This window comes from Schistocerca serialis, chromosome 3 (assembly GCF_023864345.2).
Source record: "Schistocerca serialis cubense isolate TAMUIC-IGC-003099 chromosome 3, iqSchSeri2.2, whole genome shotgun sequence".
NCBI classification, from domain to species: Eukaryota; Metazoa; Arthropoda; class Insecta; order Orthoptera; family Acrididae; genus Schistocerca; species Schistocerca serialis.
Genome location: NC_064640.1, coordinates 210,593,747 through 210,606,047, shown reverse-complemented (window position 1 = coordinate 210,606,047; position 12,301 = coordinate 210,593,747). Strand labels below are relative to the sequence as shown.

Here is a 12,301-nt window from a genome sequence, read left to right as displayed (position 1 = left end):
ACGTTTTTTTTCGTTTGAAAGGATGTGAGGTGGTATACATAGCAGTTGAATGCATATTCACAGTCCCTTTGCCTTTTCTCAGTCCATATTGAGTCGTAGGCATCAAATTACTATTTTCATGCCATAATTCGTGTTTTTTCTACACAAAACGACAACGAGATCGGTCAATAGAAGCGATATTTCGATCCTTCCCACATTTCAAAACTTTAGTTATAGCTTACGTTTTCCATGATTCCATTAGTTCCAGTTTCATCGAGTACTGATTAAAAAGGAACAAAAGCAGATATTTATCTTCCGTGCGGAGTTTCTCACGCATAGAACGATGAAAAAAGTGAATAGCAGCACACCTATCACTCGATGATTTAGTAGAATTATTTAGTTTTTGTTAAGAGAATGGACGAAGCAGGATATGATGATTGTAATCTCCAGCAGGAGTTGTATGATTTGGGAATGGCACCGCGGAAGGAGCGAGCGTATCGATAAATTCTTCTGTCCACGCAGTTGTAGTTCGAAGAATGAATAGCAGTCGGCTGTTTCTAAAAGCATTGTTTTATATCAAATGCTTGTCGTACTGGTTGATTTACTGAGCGAACAAAAAAATTTAATTCATTCTTCCTGTTTTGCTTTTCTCAGGAATTTATTAACGGGCGCATTTACTTTTCTCTTTCAAGAAGTTAATCAAGACAGAATTCCGGTGATAGGTTTTCAAAGGGAGTGCACGTTTCGCAATTTCCATACACCACCCGGGGTTTTACCAAGGCGGAGGATTTTTCTTCATAAAAGTAAACTCTTTTTTTTCTTTGGAATGGTGACATCTGCTGTGACTTCCATATCGTTTATTAAAGTTTGGTATGCGTTTTTTTCTGTAAGTCATTCCACATAATTTCGAGTTTCCTTCGAACTGTTTGCTTTTATTTGTCTCAGCTGGCTTACTAATAGCGTAATACAAACTTTTTACTATCAACGTTTACATTAGTGTAGCAATTTACTGGATCTGTAACGTGCCAATTACAAAATTCAGTAAAATAGGATGTGCAAAAGGTTACGTTTATTGCAGAATTACTGATAGGTGAAGATACCACAGCAGCAAAACCATCCTTGACTGTCACTACGTTTTTTTCTTTGATAAAATTTTCCTTCTTATGCTCCATGATGTCAATTCAGGCCTCTATCTAATATAAAGGGAGGCCGAAGCTGGTTTATTAGGTGTCTCCAGTCACCTTACACGATGCTTGAATGGGGAGCTTTACACACTGAGACAGCTGCAAAAGTTTTAAGAGCTGATTAAATTTGCTTGACGACTAATTAAATTTCGTTGTTTCTTGCGTTAAATGGATATTTTTTCTACGGCACTGAATTTTTTTACAAATACAGTAACGCGACCTTTCCTACAAGCCTGATTTACGAATATTTCTCTTTGCAAACTCTCTTTGTTAGAGTTAGCTGATTTTACGTTCCACTGCAATATTTTTATAGGGTTCATAATTTAGGCAGGAAGTGAATTAAATATGCTTGTTACGAGATGCCTGTTACTGCTATTGTTCATAACATTGTCTTACTATGTATTATGAATGACAATATCAGTAACGTTCACCAGAGAGTGCTGAAAAGTGATTCTTCTGAATTTTCTGTGTAGAAAATCAGAAAGATTTTTAAATGAAGCAAACGTTATTAACGTTCTACATTTTTATTCTTCATATCTACACACATTTATTTCTTAACATTGTCATCCTGGTGACGAACCATTTCTCCCAACGTGAGAACAGTTTGTTCATACTATCAGTGTAGAATGTTTGACTTTGTTGACAGAACCACAGCCTCAGCTGTGGTTGCACCGCTGCATCACAAAGTGAAGGCCAAGGAGGAAGGTGTGCTTTAGGTTCTGTAAACAGATGAAATCGGACGGGTCGAAGTCGAACCTGTATGAAGGATAATCGGTGACTGAACAAAGGGGTGGGGTGGGAGGGGGAGGGGGGCGGGAGAGTGTTGCAAATGTCGCAACGCTCGTGTGTGGTCTGCAATTGTCATGCTGAAGGAGGTGGTGCTCCTTGTGTGGACGAACTCTTTGAATTCGAAACTTTATTGTTGCACCCTGTTCCTCACGCACCGACGCAGTTACGTTACACACCATCATGTTATAAGTTACAGTTCGGAGCTCTCTAATGATAAAGGGCTGCAAATATCTAGACTTGAAAAATAAAGATGTAGATTGTTAATGAAGTTTGTTTTATTTAAAAAGCTTTAAGAGTTTTTATAGAACTAATTCGGAGACATTACTTTTCAGCACTCCCTCGTATTATCTCACCGAGCAGTTCAGCATGAACTAGTTGATTTGGTACTTGCGAAGTTGTTACCCTGTGGGTACCAAGCAGATAGGGTTTCTGACCTATAGACTAGCTGGTCAAAAGTATCAAGACACCCCTACGTAATGCTGAAATTACCACTAGATATCACGAGAAGCGGACTCACCAGCAGTGGAGCATTGTATTGTTAGTAGAGAAACAGTAACAGCAGAATGGACCGCTCAGGAGAACTCAGTGAATTCGAACCTAGACTGGTTACTGGATGTCACCATGTTAATAAATTCATCAGGAATATTGCAACCCTCCTAAAGCTGCCCAGGTCGACTCTTGGTGATTGATTGTGAAATGAAAACGAGAAGGAACAACCACAGAGAAACTAAGACCACGCAGAACTCATGTACAGACGGACAGCTACCGTCGAGCATTGCGAAGCTTAAGCAAGAACTCCTCTTCAGGCCACAAATGGTCCATCGGGACCATCCGACCGCCGTGTCATCCTCAGCTGAGGATGCAGATAGGAGGGGGCGTGTAGTCAGCACACCGCTCTACCGGTCGTGATGATGGTTTTCTTGGACCGTAGCCGCTACTATTCGGTCGAGTAGATCCTCAATTGGCATCGCGAGGTTGAGTGCACACCGAAAAATGGCAACAGTGCATGGCGGCCCGGATGGTCACCCATCCGAGTGCCGGCCACGCCCGACAGCGCTTAACTTCGGTGATCTGATGGGAACTGGTGTATCCACTGCGGCAAGGCCGTTGCCACAGTTCGAAGCTTCATTATAAAAAATAGCATGAAGTCAGCGAAAGGAATCACGAGTGAGTTGCAGAGTGCTACCAATAGTCCAGCTAGTACAAGGACTTCGCAAAGGCACTCAAAATGAATGGGGTACAGCGGGCGAGCAGAGCTAAGGTATGATACCACAGCATCTATGAGGAAATGAAATGTGAACAATAACATTTCTGACATGGACTGGCGCGCGCAGTATCCCTACCTGAACTCAATGGAACATCTTTGGGATGAGTTGGAACATCGAATTACCTCCAGGCCCAAGACACGTCGGTTGATGTAGACGAGTACAGTACGTGCCACTTATGATGGGCTGTGTGCCCAAATAACGCTCTGGCAAATAAATACTTTTGAAATGCCACACATCTGTATACCAGGCTGTCTTTTATCAAACTTATTTGGCAACTTCATGTTTGTGGAGGACCTCCGTTTGTGCTTACGAAGTCAGTTGACAGAGTGGACCGGCGGAAGGAAAACTGGTGATGAAAGTCATCGAGACTGTAACGTGACGAGCGCTCAAGCAGTATCGTAAGACGGCCAAGTTAAGCCAGTGTGTGAGGTGTGGCGTGCCAGGTAGACGGTTGAGGCGAGATAAACGTGCGACATTGACAGATGTCAGCGAGGCTCTGCCAGAGAGCATAGCACGTGCGGCCCTCTAAGCTACCTGCTACGAACACAGGAAGCACACGCGACTCGCAGTGGTCAGTGGGTAAGACCTGATCGATATTTTGGAGTAAATTATCAATGCTGTCGCTGATGAAACAACTGAAATGGCGGAAATTCATATATTCGGTAATAATGTTATTAATGATTATTCCGTCGTCGGGGGACCAAAGTCATGTAGAACTTTTTGAAACAAATTTCCCTTACATCTACGTCTACATTTATACTCCGCAAGCCACCCAACGGTGTGTGGCGGAGGGCACTTTACGTGCCACTGTCATTACCTCCCTTTCCTGTTCCTGTCGCGTATGGTTCGCGGGAAGAACGACTGCCGGAAAGCCACTGTGCGCGCTCGAATCTCTCTAATTTTACATTCGTGATCTCCTCGGGAGGTAGAAGTAGGGGGAAGCAATATATTCGATAACTCATCCAGAAAAGCACCCTCTCGAAACCTGGACAGCAAGCTACACCGCGATGCAGAGCGCCTCTCTTGCAGAGTCTGCCACTTGAGTTTGCTAAACATCTCCGTAACGCTATCACGCTTACCAAATAACCCTGAGACGAAACGCGCCGCTTTTCTTTGGATCTACTCCACCTCCTTCGGCAACCCGACCTGGTACGGATCCCACACTGATGAGCAATACTCAAGTATAGGTCGAACGAGTTTTTTGTAAGCCACCTCCTTTGCTGATGGACTACATTTTCTAAGGACTCTCCCACTGAATCTCAACCTGGCACCCGCCTTACCAACAATTAATTTTGGTTACTTGGCTGCATACACTCATTTATTTCACACAATAATTATTTTTGCTTCATAGCCATTCGTAAGTGCAATTTTAAATCTCCGAAAATATCCGGCCTGCCTAAACGATTCGTCATCGTCGAAATAACATTTATCTGTGCTGATAAACCAGCTGTTGTAATAAAAGACATGCGTACATATCAGGGACAATAATACGACTGAAATTGTACATCGCAAATAAAGATTAACAAACCGTAATGCACAATAGATAGCCAATACACTGCTCTGACCTGCTTTCATCACGTGAATGCATCTGGTTTATAAGACCAGATAAATACAGGGTTATTCCAAATGATTGAAGCGATTTCACAGCTCTACAATAACTTTATTATTTGAGATACTTTCACAATGCTTAGCGCACACATACAAAAACTCAAAAAGTTTTTTTTAGGCATTCACAAATGTTCGATATGTGCCCCTTTAGTGATTCGGCAGACATCAAGCCGATAATCAAGTTCCTCCCACACTCGGCGCAGAATGTCCCCATGAATGAGTTCGAAAGCATCGTTGATGCGAGCTCGCAGTTCTGGCACGTTTCTTGGTAGAGGAGGTTTAAACACTGAATCTTTCACATAACCCCACAGAAAGAAATCGCATGGGGTTAAGTCGGGAGAGCGTGGAGGTCATGACATGAATTGCTGATCATGATCTCCACCACGACCGATCCATCAGTTTTCCAATCTCCTGTTTGAGAAATGCCGAACATCATGATGGAAGTGCGGTGGAGCACCATCCTGTTGAAAGATGAAGTCGGCGCTGTCGGTCTCCAGTTGTGGCATGCGCCAATTTTCCAGCATGTCCAGATACACGTGTCCTGTAACGTTTTTTCGCAGAAGAAAAAGGGGCCGTAAACTTTAAACCGTGAGATTGCACAAAACACGTTAACTTTTGGTGAATTGCGAATTTCCTGCACGAATGCGTGAGGATTCTCTACCGCCCAGATTCGCACATTGTGTCTGTTCACTTCACCATTAAGAAAAAATGTTGCTTCATCACTGAAAACAAGTTTCGCACTGAACGCATCCTCTTCCATGAGCTGTTGCAACTGCGCCGAAAATTCAAAGCGTTTGACTTTGTCATCGGGTGTCAGGGCTTGTAGCAATTGTGAACGGTAAGGCTTCTGCTTTAGCCTTTTCTGTAAGATTTTCCAAACTGTCGGCTGTGGTACGTTTAGCTCCCTGCTTGCTTTATTCGTCGACTTCCGCGGGCTACGCGTGAAACTTGCCCGCACGCGTTCAACCGTTTCTTCGCTCACTGCAGGCCGACCCGTTGATTTCCCCTTACAGAGGCATCCAGAAGCTTTAAACTGCGCATACCATCGCCGAATGGAGTTAGCAGTTGGTGGATCTTTGTTGAACTTCGTCCTGAAGTGTCGTTGCACTGTTATGACTGACTGATGTGAGAGCATTTCAAGCACGACATACGCTTTCTCAGCTCCTGTCGCCATTTTGTCTCACTGCGCTCTTGAGCGCTCTGGCCGCAGAAACCTGAAGTGCGGCTTCGGCCGAACAAAACTTTATGAGTTTTTCTACGTATCTGTAGTGTGTCGTGACCATATGTCAATGAATGGAGCTACAGTGAATTTATGAAATCGCTTCAATCATTTGTAATAGCCCTGTATTGTTTCGACGATGATATGTCATTTGGAGACTTCGGACATGATTTGACATTTCAGATTGCACTTGAGAATAACTATAAAACCGAAGCTATGATTGGGTGAAATAAATAAATACAAATATACAGTCAAAACGGGGAAATTTATTTAAAAACTGTTATTAATATTGTGGGCGCAAAGGTAGAGTCATGTGAAACTATTTGAGCTGAATCAGATTAAATAGGTGTCTACCAATACCGTACCACACATAATTAGTTATAGTTAACATAAACACAGTAAATTCACTAAATTTATGAAAATTAAAAGGGCCAAAAATAATCTGCAATATCCTGAGAGACTCCTATTACACCAAGGTGAGCGAGCACTATTTATTGACACTATGTAATAACATATAATTATCTTAATTCAGCAGAGCTGCAACTAATTACTACTCAGCAATGAATTGTAATCAGCGTTAATTATAAGGTTCCTATACACAGTGACTCAGCCACCTCTGCCTACGAGTTTATGCAATCTGCAATGCCTTCAAATACCATTAACGAGATTTTCATATTCTCTCCTTCACTAAGTGCAAACTGTTAGTCCTACAGAAAAAATGAACAGTATCTTTTTGTAGGATATTTAATGTAGATAAGTTTTGTACTGGTACACGTTTTCGAATTATTCAAGAAAAACACAAAAGTGACCTTCAAACGGTTTTTTTTATTAACTCGAAAACCGTGGCCTTTAGCGACTACGTATCCCAGTACAAAATTTGACAACGTTAAATTTCCTACAAAAAGTTCCTGTTCATGTTTTCCGTAGGACTAACAGTTTGTGCGTAGCAAGCGAGAGAATATGAAAATATCGTGCATTGTGTTCGAAAACGTTGAGGTGTGGGGAGCTGACTCGTCCTGTATACACAAACGCATCAGCCTAGAATAGTGTTAGTCTATAGTCGTAATACAGTGTTTAGATATACGTATTTTTGGTAGTATTCCACGCACTTAAAAGACAGGAAGTCATGTGTTTCGGAAATAAATCATGAACAATACGACGTACGATAAACACAGAACGAAAGATTGAAGTTGGAATGGATACCATATACGTAGTGATAGGTACCACGACTGAAAAGCTGCACAATAAAACTGTTTGAAAGTCAGAAATACTAGTACCATTATTACTCCTAAACTATTTCAATAAATTATGTCAATTACGAACATATCTGCAGTATTAGTTTCCTGTTAATGTTGAATTTTAAGGATTGTTTTAGTAAATGTGTTTTGAGCTCGAAATAACCCCTTGACTGGTGTAGCGGAGGTATGGGCCTTATACACGGCGATTCACCTACCTCTACCGCTATCGTTTTATGCAATCTGCAGTGTTATAGCTGGCCTTTATAAACTACGCGCGAGATTTTCATATGGTCTCGCGCGCTACGCGCAAACTATTAGTTTTAGAGAAAAAATCAGCAGATATTTTCTAGGAAATTTAATGTAGTTAAATTTTGTATGGGTATACGTTTTCACTGAAGGCCACGGTTTTCGATTTATTCAAGAAAAACCTACAAAAGCGATCTTCAAACGCATCTCCACCTCACACTCATCCCCTACCAGCCAGGATTTCTAGTATGTTGTTCGTTGCACTCTCTCTTATCACGGTACAAAAATTTCCGACCTCACGAACTATTCCCGATACTCGACTTTTTCGGTTTGTATTGAGTGGGCTATTATAAAACCAGCATTGTAGTGTACTTCGTCAACATTATTAATTTAAACGCACTCTTGAGGTTAATGAACGAAAAACGAGTTTTGTAAACGTTACGCCAAAACTAATGACTTCGGAAATTCGATCCAAAGTTAAGCGTTACAAGCCCAGTAATTTCGAAGTCAGGAGGCCTGCCGAATACAACGATTTAATTGTTTATGTTGTTAAAATTCCCAAAATTATTTGGTGAAATTTACACAAACGTGAGTTTTAGAGTTTTTAAGTTCTCGACTAGGCCGGTGGCCGGTGGCGTAATAAGGCCAGTCAGTGAAGACCAAAGAAAAGTCGAATGTGGGAAATGACTCGTGCAGACGCCAGACGCAAGTATTTGTACAGTGGTAGGAGGGAGTGCTATGAACAACATACTAGAAATGCTGATCCGAGGGAGCTACGTGAGGGAGTGGGGATGCATTTGAAGGTCACTTCTTTACCTTTGTCTTCAATAACTCGAAAACTACGGCCTCTATCCCAAACAAAATTTAACCATATTAAATTTTCTACATAAAGGTCCTGTTCATTTTTTCTGTGAATTAATAGTTAGCGCGTAGCGAGCAATAGAATATGAAAATATCTGGCGTGTTCAGATTTTACATTGCGGTTTGCATAAAAAGACCGCAGTAGGGGCAAAAAAAAAATGGCTCTGGGCACTATGGGACTTAACTTCTGAGGTCATCAGTCCCCTAAAACTTAGAACTACTTAAACCTAACTAACCTAAGGACATCACACACACCCATGTCCGAGGCAGGATTCGAACCTGCGACCGTAGCGGTCGAGCTGTTCCAGACTGTAGCGCCTAGAACCGCTCGGCCACCTCGGCCGGCGCAGTAGGGGCAACTGAATCGCCCCATATAAGGCCAGAGCGTAGAAACGTGCGATGCTCTTGTTCCGAATGTGAAGGGAGATGCTTTGTCCAACGGTTAGGTGTGAATGGCTTGTATGACAGTCTGGGCAGTATGTGGTCGCCTGTTTCAGTGATAAAAAAATTTAAGATGATTTCTGAAACTTAGAAAGTTTACGCGAGTACTGCAGTGATACTTAAAAAATTACTCGAGGCTGCGGGTTGAAATATTTTAACTATATCGATCTTCGATAGTGATATACATTTTGGACTTCTAAAATTCGATGACCTGTAGTGTCCATCTCTGATTTAGTTTGACGGTCGTTCTTGAAAAACTTTGAATTTGTTTGTAGGTGCGTTTGGCCATTTACAGTTCTAACAGGGCAGTTGATACTTATAGAAAAACGACGAGTCTGCAATGACAGAATTTGACTTTTTCGTCGCTTCGTCTGCTCGAAGATGAAGCTTGAACGCCTTACCGCGCAGTCGGACTTTGATTACTACTGCGTTCCGTGTCATCGCTTTACTCTCACTGTGGGAAAACTGAACTACTCGTTAAAAGCGCAAACCTTTCAGTGTCGGCTAGAGTTTAAGACAGAGCCAAAAGACTTCGACGTCACGAGACCACACACTCGTTGTAAGCCACAAGTGGAGGGGTGGTAAGCCACAAGACGACGAGGCATTAGGAACGGATTGTATAAGGCTGGGGAAAGGAAGTCTACTGTGGCATTCTTTATGGAATTAGCCGGGAATCTGCATCTAAAGATTTATAATAACCTTAGAAAACATAAGTCACTATGTTTGAATTATGAATGACTGATCGGAGACAGGGCGAAATCGAAGTGAAAAGGTAGTTCAAATGCTTGAAATGGCTCTGAGCACTATGAGACTTAACATCTGAGGTCAGCAGTCCCTTAGAACTTAGAACTACTTAAACCTAACTAACCTAAGGACATCACACACATCCATGCCCGAGGCAGGATTCGAACCTGCAACCTAGCGGTCGCGCGGTTCCAGACTGAAGCGCTTAGAACCTCTCGGTCACAGCGGCCGGCCGAAAAGGTAGTCAACTGTTCGTTCTTCGTTGTTTACAGACAGTGTCAACAGTATCTAAAAATGGTACAGCACCCATAATGCATATACGAAGACGGTCAAGGTTGCATCTGAAAGAATATAACAGCGAAAACATTCTAAGACCTGCCATCGTTGCAGACACCAGGAGAGTGTTCCGAGATAATGTTGTTTCGCTGAGGGCATAATGAAGTTGGTGTGGCTTAGATACGAGATGAACAAGGACCGTTCAGCACTCTTCACACGAATGGACGTTTAGAGAACGCGCTGATCAATAGACTACAGGTCACTCCACGGGTGACAGTAAACGTTTATCGATTTCCCGGGAAACTGAATCCAGATATCACTCACCAAACTACCTTAGAAGTATGAATGTCATTCCAGGCGGAATTGTGACCCTGAAACTCTTTAGGGTGAACCTGAACTTCACAGACGAAATTTTGAAGGTTGTTCAGGGTTATTTTCCAAGTATTGTGGAACGACGAACCCGTTGTGTACGGTGACTCGTTACACAGTAATTCAATTTCGTTAGTTTTCTTACCCCTGCTTACACCGATAAGCCGAAACGCAATGATCATTGCTCGCCGTGACGCTGGATGACCATCTACGAAAAGAGGTAGGACAGTGAAACTACCACTAGGCATAAATGGTTGAACGTCCACGGCTCTTCACAGAACACGGGGTTCGGAAACTTGTCTGCTCTGTAAAGTAGAATAGATGGTGATCTGTGGATCTCTTCCGAAACAGCACAGTGCCAGTGCATGCACATTGTTTCAGAGCACACCGTTCATTGTACACTGTTGAAGAAGGAGCTCCGCAGCAGACCACCGCTACATGTTCACATGTTGACCCAACAACATTGTCAATTACGATTGCAGTTGGCACGGGACCATTGGAATTCGACCGTCGGTCAATGAAAACGTGTCGGCTCTTCGAGTGAATCATATTTTTGCTACACTAGGTCGATGGTCGTCTCCACAAACGCCGTCATCGAGGTGAACGGCAGCTCGAAACGTGCAGCGCGCCACGGACGCAGATTGGTGGGAGCAGTATTATGCTATGGGAGACATTCTACTGCGCTTGCATGGGACCTATGGTAGTAATCTAAGTCACGCTGACAGCTGCGAACCACCTGCATCACCTCATGCTGTCTTCCGCGACAGCGATGTGTCATCTTTCAGCAATATAATTGTCCATGTCTCTGAGACAGACCCGTGCTACAGTGGTTTGGGGAGCTTAATAGTGATCTCGCGTTGATGTCTCGGCCACCAAATCCATCTGATGTAAATCCTTTGGTACCCATCTGGGTCGCTATCTGGCGCCATCACCATGTACGCAAATCAGTGGCCCGTTATTTACTCGAATTACATAGGCATCTAATGTCACGTCCTCCACAAACCTACCAACAAACTGTCGCAGCCCTGGTACGCAGAATCAGTGATGTATTTCGTTCCAAGAACAGAAAAACAAACTTTTAAGCTGGTGATCATAAGGTTTTGGCTCATCAGTGTATGTTTATATCTGTACTGCACTGACAATATGTGGACAGTTTTACAAATATCGACGACATGCGCTGTGTCTTGTTTGGAAATCAGCTGGTCCCATTCACTCGCCGTACCTGCAGCTGCAGCTGTCAACAGCAGTGGATACTTTACTCTTCACCCTCATGCTTGCATTCAGTACTACTCGGTTCTTTCCTGGGTTTGTTTCACCGGCAGTGTCAGTTGTACGTTATCAGTGATAAGAAGCAGTGTGGATAGGTTTATCGACGACGAATTCACCGATATGCACTTGCTGTATGAGTTCACTGAATCCAGTGGAAGAGCTGCTCAGTGAACCTTTGCTGAGCTTTTGGAGCAGCGATTGCAACCACGTCACAGTACATTTGCATCCGTTTCAGGGTTATTGTAATACTCTGCGTTTTGTTTTGTACGTTTTGGTGCTTGCGTATTACAGATATTTTCATTGTCGTGAAACTATTTTCACAGAAACAAAGGTATCTGTGGGAATACTTCGTTATGAGTCATTGGAGACCACGGCCCCTTATACCAAATAACTTTAACAAAATAAACCGGAAGAACCTCCGAAATACGAATGGTGGAATTCAGATTCACACAACAGAGTAATCATATTTTTGATGTTTATATAAAGCCTTCAGCAGATTTTTTAGGTGACGACTCTTCATCAAATAGTACTAGTTTCTTGGGAGAAACCGTGAAAAGCAAACAATTTTGTATTTAGAGTGGCCAAGTCAATCTCCTAACCAGAATTTCAGAGAGAATGATGATTTCTGAGCTGATGGTAGTTTTGAAAGAAAATTATCACTCCCTTACTGTGGAGCTACAGACACTATTATTGCAAACGGTATTCTGTTGCTATTTTGGGTAATCGTATTATGCATTTACGGTATTTGTCACATGCATCCATTTTAAACATTTCATCCAGTTCTAAGACTGAACAAAATCTCCTAGTTTA

The 12,301-nt window shown here is 42.5% G+C and overlaps 1 protein-coding gene and 1 pseudogene across 1 annotated transcript in view; both read right to left on the bottom strand.

The window, feature by feature from the left end:
* The window catches only part of LOC126469929 (collagen alpha-1(XI) chain-like), a 546,479-nt gene that overhangs the window by 321,021 nt on the left and 213,157 nt on the right, over positions 1 to 12,301 (bottom strand). The window lies entirely within an intron of this gene.
* Positions 2,947 to 3,064, bottom strand: LOC126471902 (5S ribosomal RNA; annotated as a pseudogene).